A 15,521-nucleotide genomic window follows, 5' to 3' on the forward strand; every position below is an offset into this window, starting at 1 on the left:
TGAAGATGTGGGCACCTTGGAGGCGATCAAAGAGTTCAGAGATGAGGGGTAAGGGGTAGCGGTTCTTAACCGTGATTTTATTAAGACCGCGGTAGTCAATGCAAGGACGTAGGGAGCCATCTTTTTTGGACACAAAGAAAAATCCGGCTCCGGCAGGAGAGGAGGATTTACGGATAAAGCCCTTTTTTAGATTCTCCTGGACGTATTCGGACATGGCAAGAGTCTCTGGGGCAGAGAGAGGATAAATTCTGCCCCGGGGTGGAGTAGTGCCCGGGAGGAGGTCGATAGGGCAATCATAAGGCCTGTGAGGAGGTAGAGTCTCAGCTTGTTTTTTGCAGAAAACATCCGCGAAGTCCATATAGGCCTTAGGGAGACCGGTTACTGGAGGAACCACAGAGTTACGGCAAGGGTTACTGGGAACCGGTTTTAGACAGTTCTTGGAACAAGAGGACCCCCAACTCTTGATCTCCCCAGTGGACCAATCCAGGGTAGGGGAATGAAGTTGAAGCCAGGGAAGTCCAAGGAGAATTTCCGAGGTGCAATTGGGGAGGACCAAAAGTTCAATCCTCTCATGATGAGATCCGATGCTCATAAGAAGGGGCTCCGTGCGGAAACGTATGGTACAGTCCAATCTTTCATTATTTACACAATTGATGTAGAGGGGTCTGGCGAGACTGGTCACCGGGATGTTGAACCTGTTGACGAGAGAGGCCAAAATAAAATTTCCTGCAGATCCAGAGTCCAAGAAGGCCACTGTAGAGAAGGAGAAGGCAGAGGCAGACATCCGCACAGGCACAGTAAGACGTGGAGAAGCAGAGTAGACATCAAGGACTGTCTCACCTTTGTGCGGAGTCAGCGTACGTCTTTCCAGGCGGGGAGGACGGATAGGACAATCTCTCAGGAAGTGTTCGGTACTAGCACAGTACAGGCAGAGGTTCTCCATACGGCGTCGTGTCCTCTCTTGAGGTGTCAGGCGAGACCGGTCGACCTGCATAGCCTCCACGGCGGGAGGCACAGGAACAGATTGCAGGGGACCAGAGGAGAGAGGAGCCGAGGAGAAGAAACGCCTCGTGCGAACAGAGTCCATATCTTGGCGGAGTTCCTGACGCCTTTCGGAAAAACGCATGTCAATGCGAGTGGCTAGGTGAATAAGTTCATGTAGATTAGCAGGAATTTCTCGTGCGGCCAGAACATCTTTAATGTTGCTGGATAGGCCTTTTTTGAAGGTCGCGCAGAGGGCCTCATTATTCCAGGACAATTCTGAAGCAAGAGTACGGAATTGTACGGCATACTCGCCAACGGAAGAATTACCCTGGACCAGGTTCAACAGGGCAGTCTCAGCAGAAGAGGCTCGGGCAGGTTCCTCAAAGACACTTCGGATTTCCGAGAAGAAGGAGTGTACAGAGGCAGTGACGGGGTCATTGCGGTCCCAGAGCGGTGTGGCCCATGACAGGGCTTTTCCGGACAGAAGGCTGACTACGAAAGCCACCTTAGACCTTTCAGTGGGAAACAGGTCCGACATCATCTCCAGATGCAGGGAACATTGGGAAAGAAAGCCACGGCAAAACTTAGAGTCCCCATCAAATTTATCCGGCAAGGATAAGCGTATCCCAGGAGCGGCCACTCGCTGCGGAGGAGGTGCAGGAGCTGGCGGAGGGGATGACTGCTGAAGCTGTGGTAGCAACTGTTGTAGCATAACGGTCAGTTGAGACAGCTGTTGGCCTTGTTGCGCTATCTGTTGTGACTGCTGGGCGACCACCGTGGTGAGGTCAGCGACAACTGGCAGAGGAACTTCAGCGGGATCCATGGCCGGATCTACTGTCACGATGCCGGCTGGCAGGTAGTGGATCCTCTGTGCCAGAGAGGGATTGGCGTGGACCGTGCTAGTGGACCGGTTCTAAGCCACTACTGGTTTTCACCAGAGCCCGCCGCAAAGCGGGATGGTCTTGCTGCGGCGGTAGTGACCAGGTCGTATCCACTAGCAACGGCTCACCTCTCTGGCTGCTGAAGATAGGCGCGGTACAAGGGAGTAGGCAAAGCAAGGTCGGACGTAGCAGAAGGTCGGGGCAAGCAGCAAGGATCGTAGTCAGGGGCAACGGCAGAAGGTCTGGAAACACAGGCAAGGAACACACAAGGAACGCTTTCACTGGCACTAAGGCAACAAGATCCGGCAAGGGAGTGCAGGGGAAGTGAGGTGATATAGGGAAGTGCACAGGTGAACACACTAATTGGAACCACTGCGCCAATCAGCGGCGCAGTGGCCCTTTAAATCGCAGAGACCCGGCGCGCGCGCGCCCTAGGGAGCGGGGCCGCGCGCGCCGGGACAGAACAGACGGAGAGCGAGTCAGGTAGGGGAGCCGGGGTGCGCATCGCGAGCGGGCGCTACCCGCATCGCGAATCGCATCCCGGCTGGCAGCGGAATCGCAGCGCCCCGGGTCAGAGGACGTGACCGGAGCGCTGCCGCGGGGAGAGTGAAGCGAGCGCTCCGGGGAGGAGCGGGGACCCGGAGCGCTCGGCGTAACACATGTTTTGCTATACACATGTTTATTCCCCATGTGTGTATTGGAACTAAACCAAAAAAGGGAGGGCAAAAAAGCAAATTGGATATAATGTCACACCAAACACCAAAAATGGGCTGGATAAAATTATTGGCACCCTTAATGTAAAATTTGATTGCACACCCTTTGGAAAAAATAACTGAAATCAGTTGCTTCCTATAACCATCAATGAGCTTCTTACACCTCTCATCCAGAATGTTGGACCACTCTTCCTTTGCAAACTTCTCCAGGTCTCTCTTATTGGAAGGGTCCCTTTTCCCAACAGCAATTTTAAGATCTCTCCACAGGTGTTCAATGGGATTTAGATCTGGACTCATTGTTGGCCACTTCAGAACTCTTCAGCGCTTTATTGCCCCCCATTTCTGGGTAGTTTTTGACATATGTTTGGGGTCATTGTCCTGCTGGAAGACCCAAGATCTCAGACGCAAACCCAGCTTTCTGACACTGGGCAGTACAATGCGACCCAAAATCCGTTGGTAATCCTCAGATTTCATGATGCCTTCCACACATTCAAGACACCCAGTGCCAGATGCAGCAAAACAACCCCAAAACATCATTGAACCTCCGCCATATTTCACTGTAGGTCCTGTGTTCTTTTCTTTGTAGGCCTCATTTCATTTTCGGTAAACAGTAGAATGATGTGCTTTACCGAAAAACTCTATCTTGGTCTCATCTGTCCACAAGATGTTTTCCCAGAAGGATTTTGGCTTACTCAAGTTCATTTTGGCAAAATGTAGTCTTGCTTTTTTATGTCTCTGTCAGCAGTGGGGTCCTCCTGGGTCTCCTGCCATAGCGTTTCATTTCATTTAAATGTTGATGGATAGTTTGCACTCACACTGATGCTCCCTGAGCCTGCAGGACAGCTTGAATATCTTTGGACCTTGTTTGGGGCTGCTTATCCCCATCCGGACTGTCCTGCGTTGACACCTTTCATCATTTTTTCTCTTCCGTCCACGCCCAGGGAGATTAGCTACAGTGCCATGGGTTGCAAACTTCTTGATAATGTTGTGCACTGTGGACAAAAGCAAATGTATATCTCTGGAGATGACTTGTAACCTTGATATTGTTGATATTTTTCCACAATTTTGGTTCTCAAGTCCTCAGACAGTTCTCTTCTCCTCTTTCTGTTGTCCATGCTTAGTTTGGCACACACAGACACACAATGCAAAGACTAAGGGAACTTCTCTTCTTTTTATCTGCTTTCATGTGTAATTTTAATATTGTCCACACCTATTTCATGCCCCATGGGATTTTAAAGGAACATCTTATGCTTGAAACAATCTTATTTTTCCACAATTTTGAAAGGGTGACAATCATTTTGTCCAGCCCATTTTTGTAGTTTGGTGTGACATTATGTCCAGTTTGCTTTTTTTCTTCACTTTTTTGGTTTAGTTCCAATACACACAAAGGGAATAAACATGTGTATAGAAAAACATGTGTTACTGCAATCCTTTTCTGTGAGAAATACTTCATTTTCTTGAAAAATTTCAGGGGTGCCAACATTTACGGCCATGACTGCAGATCCATACTGTCAATTTTTAGATGATCAGGTTCACACAGACAAAAATAGTTTAATAAGATATATTGCTTACTATGAGATAAAATATGTCAGATTACCATAAGTGATCAAGTGGCGTCCCTGTATGGCAAAACATTAAATACAGGAAGGCTAGGTTTCCACACAGGTTCTTTTCTGGCATTTTTTGGATATCAGTTTTTAAATTTCCTATTCTTTTTGAATACACTTCTGCCTTTGGGTGCATTCACACTGAGTAATTCACGAGGAATAATTTCGGTCAGAAAATTGTTGCCTTCTCCATCAAGCGGAATTCAAGCGGAATTTCCATGCGAAAATGAAGAGCAATGAAGAAGGAGGCTATTTAATCTACTTTTCTGAATTCCGCTCAAATTCCGCTTGAAAACGATGTCGGGCAGAATTTTTTTCATCATTGACTTCTATTGGATTCTGCTCGTGGATTCTGCTTGAAGAATGAACATGTTCTTTCTTCAAGCGGAAAATAATTCAGCGTCGGAATTCTGCTAGCAGAATTTCCGCAGTGTGAACAGGACAGCAGAAATAACATTAAAGTCAATGGGCAGAGGAGATGTGAATTAATTCGGAGAGGAGAATTCAAAAGGAATTACTCGAGTAAATTCCTATTGAATTACCGTATATCCCGGCGTATAAGACGACTTTTTAACCCCGAATTTTCTTCTGAAAAGTCGGGAGTCGTCTTATACGCCGGGTATTGAGGTCCGGGATAGGAAAACTTCTGATTATCTCCCGTTGTGGCTGCAGGCGGGGGCCGGCCAGAGCAACTAAAAACTAATACTGTTTACTAAAAACCAGGGTGCCTCCAGCTGTTGTGAAACTCTCAGCACGGCAAAGGCTGTCCGGGCATGCTGGGAGTTGTAGTTTTACAACAGCTGGAGGCCCCCTGGTTTTTAGTATACAGTATTAGTTTTTACTTGCTCTGGCCGGCCCCCACCTGCAGCCACACACGGGAGCCGGCCCGGGCAGATAATCATAGGTATTCCTATGCCGGACATCCCTGTGTCCCGAAAAATCTTTTCGGGACATAAGGATGTCTGCCGGTCACCTACCATTTCCCAGCGTCCTCCTGCGATTCTCCGTCTCTATGGTTGTACGCACGGGACGTCAGTGACGTCACGTGCCTACAACCATAGAGGCAGAGGAGCGCAGGACCAGGAGGACCGCAGGAGGACGCGCACCGCCCGGGGCCTGGTGAGTTACCGGCAGTTCTATCTTAAGTGATCCGGTCACCTCTCCCCGGTCCCGGCACCTACTGCTATGGTCCATAGGTCATAGCAGTAGATGGTGACCCGGGCCGGAGGAGCGGTGATCGGAACACTGTGGGGGCAATACAGACATACAGCCTGCAGCCATACACTGTATATGGCTGGAAGCTGTATGTCTGTTGGGGGAGCTGCCAATCTAATGTGGGGGGAGCTGCCAATCTAATGTGGGGGAACTGCTGACCTAATGTGGGGGGAGCTGCCTACAAATGTGGGGGGAGCTGCCTACAAATGTGGGGGGAGCTGCCTACTATTGTGGGGGAACTGCCTACTATTGTGGGGGAAATACTGACCTAATGTGGGGGAATTGCCTAAAAATGTGGGGGGAGCTGCCTACTATTGTGGGGGAACTGCTGACCTAATGTGTGGGGAGCTGCCTACAAATGTGGGGGGAGCTGCCCACAAATGTGGGGGGAGCTGCCTACTATTGTGAGGGGAGCTGCCTACAAATGTGGGAGGAGCTGCCTACAAATGTGGGGGGAGCTGCCTACTATTGTGGGGGAACTGCCTACTATTGTGGGGGAATTGCCTACAAATGTGGGGGAGCTGCCTACTATTGTGGGGGAATTGCTGACCTAATGTGGGGGGAGCTGCCTACAAATGTGGGGGGAGCTGCCTACAAATCTGGGGGAGCTGCCTACTAATGTGGGGGAACTGCTACTAATGTGGGGGAGCTGCCTACTAATGTGGGGTAACTGCTGACCTAATGTGGGGTAACTCGCGACCTATTGTGGGGGAGCTGCCTACTATTGTGGGGGAACTATACTGCCTACCTAATGTGGGGGGAACATGATGCCTACCTAATGTGGTGGGAACTACAAGGTTCGTTCATCGCGGTAGGAAGGGAAGTCTTAGATGGCGAGTATATCCCAAAATCTATATTTTAACTGTAAAAGTTGGGGGTCGTCTTATACACCAAGTCGTCTTATACGCCGGCATATACGGTACTCAGTGTGAGCACACCCTTTGGCTCAAGAACTGCAGTGGCAGTTTTCCATAAAAGGCCAGAAAAAAAAAAAACTGTGTGGAAACCTAGTGACATTTCCAAAACCTTATCAACATGCGGTATGCCTGCAGGACTTTGTAGATATCTCATATAAATTTACAACTGCAATTATGTATTTTAACCTCTAGGTGGCAACTAAAGTACTGTAATAACTGGACAATATTCATGCTAGACTCTTTGAAGTATACCAGCTTTCTAAGAATTTGTTGAAGGAGACTTGTTTCATATGTCCAGTCAGCTACTGTTCTGCGTATTTCTCTGAAAACCAACTTTAAGTCATATAACAAGTACAATGTGGCACAGTTACAATAACTTAGATGGACAATTTTTACTAAATAAAAAAAAAAACACATAAATAATAGCCGTGACTATAAAATGTATTATAAAAGTCAGAACTACTGTATCTGTTTTAGGTTACTGTTAAGTAGTAAGTAGCTGTCTTAAGGGACAGGTTCCCTTGTAAAATTGATTTCTTTTGAAGACCTATAGCAAAGGGGGCATAAAATTAGTTAGGCTAGGATTCCACTTGGTTTTTTTCCAGCGTTTTTTTCACTGGAAAAACGCCGGCGCAATTTCCTGCGTCTGACATATTTTTCTGGCGTTTTTGCATTTGAGTTGAAATTGCATTTTTGGCCCCTTTGGCGTTTTTTTTAAAATGTGTTGGGTATCAAAAAAAAAAAAAAAAAAAAAAAAGGATGCAGTAGGGATGGGAGAATTTTTTATAATGAACTTTTAATGAATTTTTAATAAAGTGTAATAATTTTTTTTTAGGTAGTACTACTATTCCCAGCATATCTATCAGCAGGCACACTGCGCAAAAGCCCAGGGGGGTCATTAGACCCCCCCATGTCGGCGATCGGCGCAAATCGCAAGTGAATTCACACTTGCGATTTGTGCGATTTCGGGTCATTACGGGTCTATGGTGACCCGGTGACCCGGAATATAGGGGGGATCGCGGGTGTCTAAGACACCCACGATCCCCCTTAAGAGATAGGAGTGAGGTGGCAGGGGTGCCACCCCTCCTATCCCTGCTATTGGTGGTCTAGACTCGACCACCAGTAGCAGATCGGGGGTGGGGGGGGTTAATTTTCGTTTTCCCTGTCCTGCCCACCCACAATAGGCGGGGCAGAACGGGGAAACGACTGAGGACCGCCGCTGGAGTCCACTTACCGATCTGCGGAGGCTGCAGGCGACGATCGGCATTGGAGATCGGCGGGCGGCGATGTTGTGCAGCAGGCTCCCTGGATCCGACGGAAGCCGGTAAGTTGCCTAGCAACATCTGGAGGGCTGCAGTCCGAGACCACTATATAGTGGTCTCTATAGTGTAGCACTCCAGATGTTGCAAAACTACAACTCCCAGCATGCCCAGACAGCTGTTTGGGCATGCTGGGAGTTGTAGTTTTGCAACAGCGGGAGGGCTACAGTTTGAGACCAATATATGGTAGTCTCTGAACTATAGCCCTCCAGATCTTGCAAAACTACAACTCCTAGCATGCCCACACAACTGTTTGCTGTCTGGGCAAGCTGGGATTTGTAGTTTTGCAGCATCTGGAGGGCCACAGTTTGCAGTAGTCTCTATACTGTAGCTCTCCAGATGTTGCAAAACTGCAAATCCCAGCATGCTGGGAGTTGTAGTTGCGATCCCTCCAGCTGTTGCATAACTACATCTCCCAGCATGCCCTTCGGTGATCAATACATGCTGGGAGTTGTAGTTTTGCAACAGCTGGAGGCACACTGGTTGGAAAATATTGAGTTAGATAACAGAACCTAACTGAAGGTTTTCCAACCAGTGTGCCTCCAGCTGTTGCAAAAGTACAACTCCCAGCCTGCATGGTCTGTCAGTACATGCTGGGAGTTGTAGTTTTGAAACAGCTGGAGGTTTGCCCCCCCCATGTGAATGTACAGGGTACATTCACACGGGCAGGCTTACAGTAAGTTTTCTGCTTCAAGTATGAGCTGTGGCAAATTTTTCGCCGCAGCGCAAACTCCTAGCAGGGAACTCACTGTACACCTCCGCCAGTGTGAATGTACCCTAAAAACACTACACTACACTAACACATAATAAAGGGTAAACACAACATATACACCCCTTACACTGTTCCCCCCAATAAAAATTTAAAACGTATTGTATGGCAGTGTTTCCAAAACGGAGCCTCCAGCTGTTGCAAAACAACAACTCCCAGCATTTCTGGACAGCCACTGACTGTCCAGGCATGCTGGGAGTTTAGAAACAGCTGGAGGCACCCTGTTTGGAAATCACTGGCGTAGAATACCCCTATGTTCACCCCTATGCAATCCCTAATTTAGTCCTCAAATGCGCATGGCGCTCTCTCACTTCGGAGCCCTGTCGTATTTCAAGGAAACAGTTTAGGGCCACATATGGGATATTTCCGTACTCGGGAGAAATTACACTACAAATTTTGGGGGGCTTTTTCTCCTTTTACCCCTTATGAAAAGGAAAAGTTGGGGTCTACACCAGCCTGTTAGTGTAAAAAAAAATTTTGTTTTATTTTACACTAACATGCTGGTGTTGCCCTTTACTTTTTATTTTCACAAGAGGTAAAAGGAAAAAAAGACCTCCAAAATTTGTAACACAATTTCTCCTGAGTACGTAAATACCCCAGATGTGGGCGTAAAATGATCTGCGGGCGCATAACAAGGCTCAAGAGTGAGAGCGCACTAGGTACATTTGAAGCCTAAATTGGTGATTTGCACAGGGGTGGCTGATTTTACAGCGGTTCTGACATAAACGAAAAAAAAAAAATACCGACATGGGACCCCATTTTGGAAACTACACCCCTCATGGAATGTAACAAGGGGTATAGTGAGCCTTAACACCCCACTGGTGTTTGACAAATTTCCGTTAAAGTTGGATGGGAAAATGAAAAAAAAATGTTTTCACTAAAAAGCTGGTTACCCTACATTTTTCATTTTCACAAGGGAAAATAGGAAAAAAGCCCCCCAAAATTTGTAACCCCATTTCTTCTGAGTAAGAAAATACCCCAAATGTGGATGTAAAGTGCTCGACGGGCGAACTACAATGCTCAGAAGAAAGGGGAGCGCCATTGGGATTTTGAAGAGAAAATGTGTCCGGAATTGAAGGCCACGTGTGTTTACAAAGCCCCCATAGTACCAGAACAATGGACCCCCCAACATGTGACCCCATTTTGGAATCTACACCCCTCACGTAATGTAATAAGGGGTAAAGTGAGAATTTACACCCCACAGGTGTCTGACAGATTTTTGGAACAGTGGTCCTAAATGCAACATGCCCCCCAAAAACCATTTCAGAAAAACATACTCTCCAAAATCCCCTTGTCGCTCCTTCGCTTCTGAGCCCTCTACTGTGCCCGCCGAACACTTTACATAGATATATGAGGTATGTGCTTACTCGAGAGAAATTGGGCTACAAACACAAGTATAAATTTTCTCCTTTTACCCCTTGTAAAAATTAAAAAACTGGGTCTACAAGAACATGCAAGTGTAAAAAATGAAGATTGTGAATTTTCTCCTTCACTTTGCTGCTATTCCTGTGAAACACCAAAAGGGTTAAAACGCTGAATGGATGTCATTTTGAATACTTTGGGGGGTGTAGTTTTTATAATGGGGTCATTTATGGGGTATTTCTAATATGAAGACCCTTCAAATCCACTTCAAACCTGAACTGGTCCCTGAAAAATAGTGAGTTTAAAAATGTTGTGAAAAATTGGAAAATTGCTGCTGAACTTTGAAGCCCTCTGTTGTCTTCCAAAAGTAAAAAGTTGTAAATTTTATGATGCAAACATAAAGTAGACATATTGTATATGTGAACCAAAAAAAATATATTTGGAATATCCATTTTCCTTAGAAGGATGCAAGTTACCACAAAAATTTACCACCATGTTAAAGTAGAATATATCATGAAAAAACAATCCCTGATTCAGAATGATAACTAAAAGCATCGCAGAGTTATTAATGTTTAAAGTGACAGTGGTCAGATGTTCAAAAAACGCTCTGGTCCTAAGGTGTAAAATGGCCTGGTCCTTAAGGGTTAAAGTCCCATGCAAATTTATGGGAAATGTATGTTCCCACATAATTTCCATACGGCTGGAGATATTTCCTATAATACCTGGTACACATGTTACTTATATGTCAAATAAAAAGATATGATAGTTAAATTAACCCTTACCTACACCCTTATATAAAAGATGGGGTTTTGTTTAAAATCCCATGCAAGTATATGGGATTTCCGTTCACTTACTCCATAAGCTCCGCTCTGTATCTCCTGGTGAATGTGTCAGTCCACCTTGCAAGTCACACCCCATCTCACAAAGACACGACCACTGTTTGAGCCCCACCCCTTTTATTCTCTACCCTTTTTGTGCATCTGCCTGGCTTGCAAATCACGCCCAGTCCCACAAAGCCACGTCCATAAGGATGGGATATGAGGTAGGGATATGAGATCGGGATATGAGGACGGGCTATGAGGTCGGGATATGAGGACTGGATATGAGGATGGGATATGAGGTTGGGATATGAGGACGGGATATGAGGTTGGGATAGGAGGTCGGGATATGAGGTTGGGATATGACGTCGAGATATGAGGACGGTATATGAGGTCGAGATATGAGGACGGGATATGAGGATGGGATATGAGGTCGGGATATGAGGATGGGATAGGAGGTCAGGATAGGAGGTCGAGATATGAGGTCAAGATATGAGGACAGGATATGAGGTCAGGATATGAGGATGGGATATAAGGTCAAGATATGATGACAGGATATGAGGATGGGATAGGAGGTCAGGATATGAGGTCAGGATATGAGGACAGGATATGATGATGGGATATGAGGTCGAGATATGAGGACGGGATATGAGGTCGGGATATGAGGACGGGATATGAGGTAAAGATATGAGGACGGGATATGAGGTCGGGACATGAGGTCAAGATATGAGGACGGGATAGGAGGTCGGGATATGAGGTCGAGATATGAGGACGGGATATGAGGTTGGGATATGAGGACAAGATATGAGGTCAAGATATGAGGACAGGATAGGAGGTCGGATTATGAGGTCGAGATATGAGGACAGGATATGAGAACGAGAAAGGATGTCGCAATATGAGGTCGAGATATGAGGACGAGATATGAGGTTGAGATATGAGGACGGAATATGGGGATGGGATATGGGGTTGGGATATGACAACAATATATGAGGATGGGATATGAAGTCAAAAGCTTCCTCCATTGTTGATTTTCCTCCCCAACAAGGATGAGGAAGGAAAAACCGGGCAATGCCGGGTACTCAGCTAGTATATACAGTGAACCCCCGACCTATGATGGCCCCGACCAAAAGTAAATTTCAACATGCGATGGCCTCTCAGAGGCCATTGCATGTTGAAGGTAACATCAACATACGATGCTTTTGTATGTCGGGCCATCGCATAAACGGCTATCCGGCAGCGCAGACTGATTCAGCTGCCGCCTGATAGCCGTTTACGGTACCCCGTAAGCTCCGGTGATGGTTACTTGCCTGTCCACGGTGCTCCAGGACGTCATTTTCGGGATCCCCTGCATCGCCGTCGCTCTCTATCGTCGTCATCACGTCCTGTCATCCAACAGGAGCGGCATGCGTAGTGACGTAATGGCGGTGATGAGGAACGACGATCCCAGGCGACAGAGACGTTCCGGAGCGGCAGGGACAACCCGGGGGTGCGGCAACAGCGATGGACAGCGACATCCAGGGCAGCGGTGATGGCGGGAACAGGTGAGTATAACGTCCTATATTTAACATTGCACGGATCCCTCAACATACGATGATTTCAACAAACGATGGTTCATTTGGAACGGATCATCATCATATGTTGAGGGACCACTGTATATATAAAACTCAATGTTTGTATGTATGTTCCAGCATCACTTCCAAATGGCTGAAGATATTAACATAGAACTTGGCACACATGTTACTTATATGTCAACAACAAACATAGGATAGGTCATTTAACTCTTCCCCACCACCATTTGTGAGGGTCAGGGTTTTTATTTAAAGTCCCATACAAGTCTATGGGAAAAAATGTTACTGCATAACTTCCAAACAGCTGGAGATATTTCAATAATACTCAGTCACATGTTACTTATATGTCCAATAAAAATATAGGATAGTTTATTTAACCCTTAACTATCCCCATTTGTAAGGGTCAGCAAGGGTCCAAAGCAAATCTATGGGATATGTATGTTCCAGCATAACTTCCATATGGCTGGAGATATTTCAATAATACTTGGTCACATGTTACTTAGATGTCAAATAAAAATATCTAATAGTTAATTTAACCCTAACCTACCCCTTGATGTGAAGAATGGGGTTTTTGTTTAACGTCCCATGCAAGTATATAGAACTTCTGGTACCTTTCTGCACATGCTCCGCTCTGCTCCTGGTGAATGCTTCAGTCCGGCTGGCAAGCCACACCCTCCTTGCATTCCATGCACCATCTTGCAAAGACACGCCCACCTCTTATTTTCAGCTTACAATATCTTCACCACAACTAAGGTCCATCTGAGGACAGGATATGAGGATTAGATATGAGGTTGGATATGGAGATGGGATATGAGGTTTGGATATGAGGACAGCTTAAGAGGTTGGGATATGGGGATGGGATATGAGGATGGGATATGGGGATGGAATATGGGGATGGGATATGGGGATGGGATATGGGGATGGGATATGGGGATGGAATATGGGGATGGGGATGGGATATGGGGATGGGATATGGAGACAAACGCTTCCTCCTTTGTTGCTTTTACTCCCTCACAAGGATTAGGTAGGAAAAACCGGGCAGTGCAGGGTACTGAGCTAGTATACAAATTAAAAGACCAAATGCTGCCCAAATTCATTTCTGAGCTTATGTGCAGATACCCTGAAAATGATCCTCTCTATTACTCATTACTTACTTTTCTCTCATGGCCTTTTTGCACACAAAGCTACAAGATCTATTTTGGTTTACCCAGTAGACTTTCCCTAAATCATAAAAACAACCCTTTTCATAACTACAGGAAACCAACAAAGACCAGCCTCAAATATTGCCCTCACCCACACATATACAGTATGCAATGTGTTTTACCACACCCATAAGAATGCTTTCTACGTCTCTATTGAGTTTCTGTGTATATTATATAGACAACTGTCTTTGGAACCCTCAGCTATGCAACCTCATACAGCACCGAGACATGTGGTGCCCCTTAATAATCAAGAACAATAATACTCTAAGGCTGTGTTCACACTGCCATCACAGCCTTCTTTTGGTTCCTCCATTAGCAGTCCTAGCAGATTCAGTGGGAAGAATAAAGCTGCATACAGTGATATTTGTTGTGCAAAGGATCTCACAATGTGTTGTTCTTTTTGTTCATAATAGAACCCGAAACACCTAATATCCTGTCTATTATCCTGGTATGTTTTATGTAACGTTGTCAAGCTGGATTTTTTCTTAAGGGTAGGGTGACATGTGCCGTATGTTGCTGCATATTATGCAGCATATTTTCTGAATCTGATTTTGTTACCCATTGACTTCAATGGGTAGGAAAATACACAGCAGTAAATGCACAGGAAAATATGGGATGTGTGACCCTACTCTCATAATGGAAACCCCTATGTACGTACAAACAGAGCCTTATATCTGCATTCAAAATGTGTGATAAACGTTGCTGTCCTTTTCGGCCACAAAGTTAGCAGAATGCAAATGTAAGACTACCCGTTCTGTAAAGGCAATTCTTTCATTTGATCTATCAAGCTTGTACCCTGATCTACAGGTTCTAGAGAGTATATAACTGGATTTACCTGTTATACTACTAGTAAGCTGTGCACAGGTTCAGTTTCATTCTTTTACTTAGAATACCTTTGACACAACAAACAAACTCTCTGATGACATATATACTGATAAATGCTTCCAGACATTACAAGAGTAAGAAAAAAAAAATTTACAACAGAAACGTTATCATATGTCTAGACAAACCCAATGTGTTCAATTTGTGTGGGTCATGTGGGTCTTGCTGCTGGGAAATCCGAAAACTACAAGGAAAACTAAGTGGTATTACAATTTCAGAAAATAGAAAACTTTTTTCGTTATGATATGACATGCCAATCTACTTTTTGCATTAGTTTTTCACAGACTTTAAAGGGGTACTCTGGTGGAAAAAATGTTTTCAAATTAACTGGTGCCAGAAAACAGATTGGTAAATTACTTCTATTTAAAAATCTTACGGTTTCCAGTACTTATCAGCTGCTGCATGCTCCAGAGAACATTGGGGAAGATTTGTCAAAACCTGTGCCGGTGAAAAGTTGACCAGTTGCTCATAGCAACCAATCAGATTGCTTCTTTTAGTCTTAAATAGGCCTGTGAAAAATTAAATATGCGATCTGGTTGGTTGCTATGGGCAACTGGTCAACTTTTCCTCTGCACAGGTTTTGATAAAACTTCTCCTTAGTGTAGTTCTTTCCAGTCTGACTACAGTGCTCTCTTCTGTCACCTCTGTCCATGTCAGGAACTGTCCAGAGTAGAAACAAATTCCCATAGCAAACCTATCCTGCTCTGGACAGTTCCTGACATGGACAGAGGTGTCAGCAAAGAGCACTGTGCTCAGACTGGAAAAAACTACACAACTTCCTCTGTAGTATACAGCAGCTGATAACTACTGGAAGGATTTAGATTTTTAAATAGAAGTAGTTTACAAATCTGTTTAAGTTTCTTGCACCAGTTGACATTTTTCTCCACCAGAGTACCCCTTTAATGGCCTACAAAAGAGATACAGGAAAGAAAAATAAGGTGAGGACAAGCTATGCTTATATAGTTCTGAAGAAGGGACAGAAATGTAAGGTTTGCAGGTTGTAACAAGCTTTTCTGAAAAGTTTTCTTGTTTCTTTGAAAATTGGGAGTGTGAGCTAGAGTCAGACATCTTGGGGTACTGCTTTCTAGAGTATGGGCGATGTGCAGAAGAAATGTTAAAAAGAAGATGAAATTGTTGGACAAAAGGAGAGAAGAATGTCTTGTGGAGGCTAGAGAATGATTGTTGGCGGGTTTTGGGAGGTAAGGACAGAGATGTATTCAGGTGATTGACATTACCTACACATATATATATATATATATATATATATATACAGTGGGGCAAAAA

The sequence above is a fragment of the Hyla sarda genome, chromosome 3 (genome assembly GCF_029499605.1).
Source record: "Hyla sarda isolate aHylSar1 chromosome 3, aHylSar1.hap1, whole genome shotgun sequence".
Classification (NCBI taxonomy): domain Eukaryota; kingdom Metazoa; phylum Chordata; class Amphibia; order Anura; family Hylidae; genus Hyla; species Hyla sarda.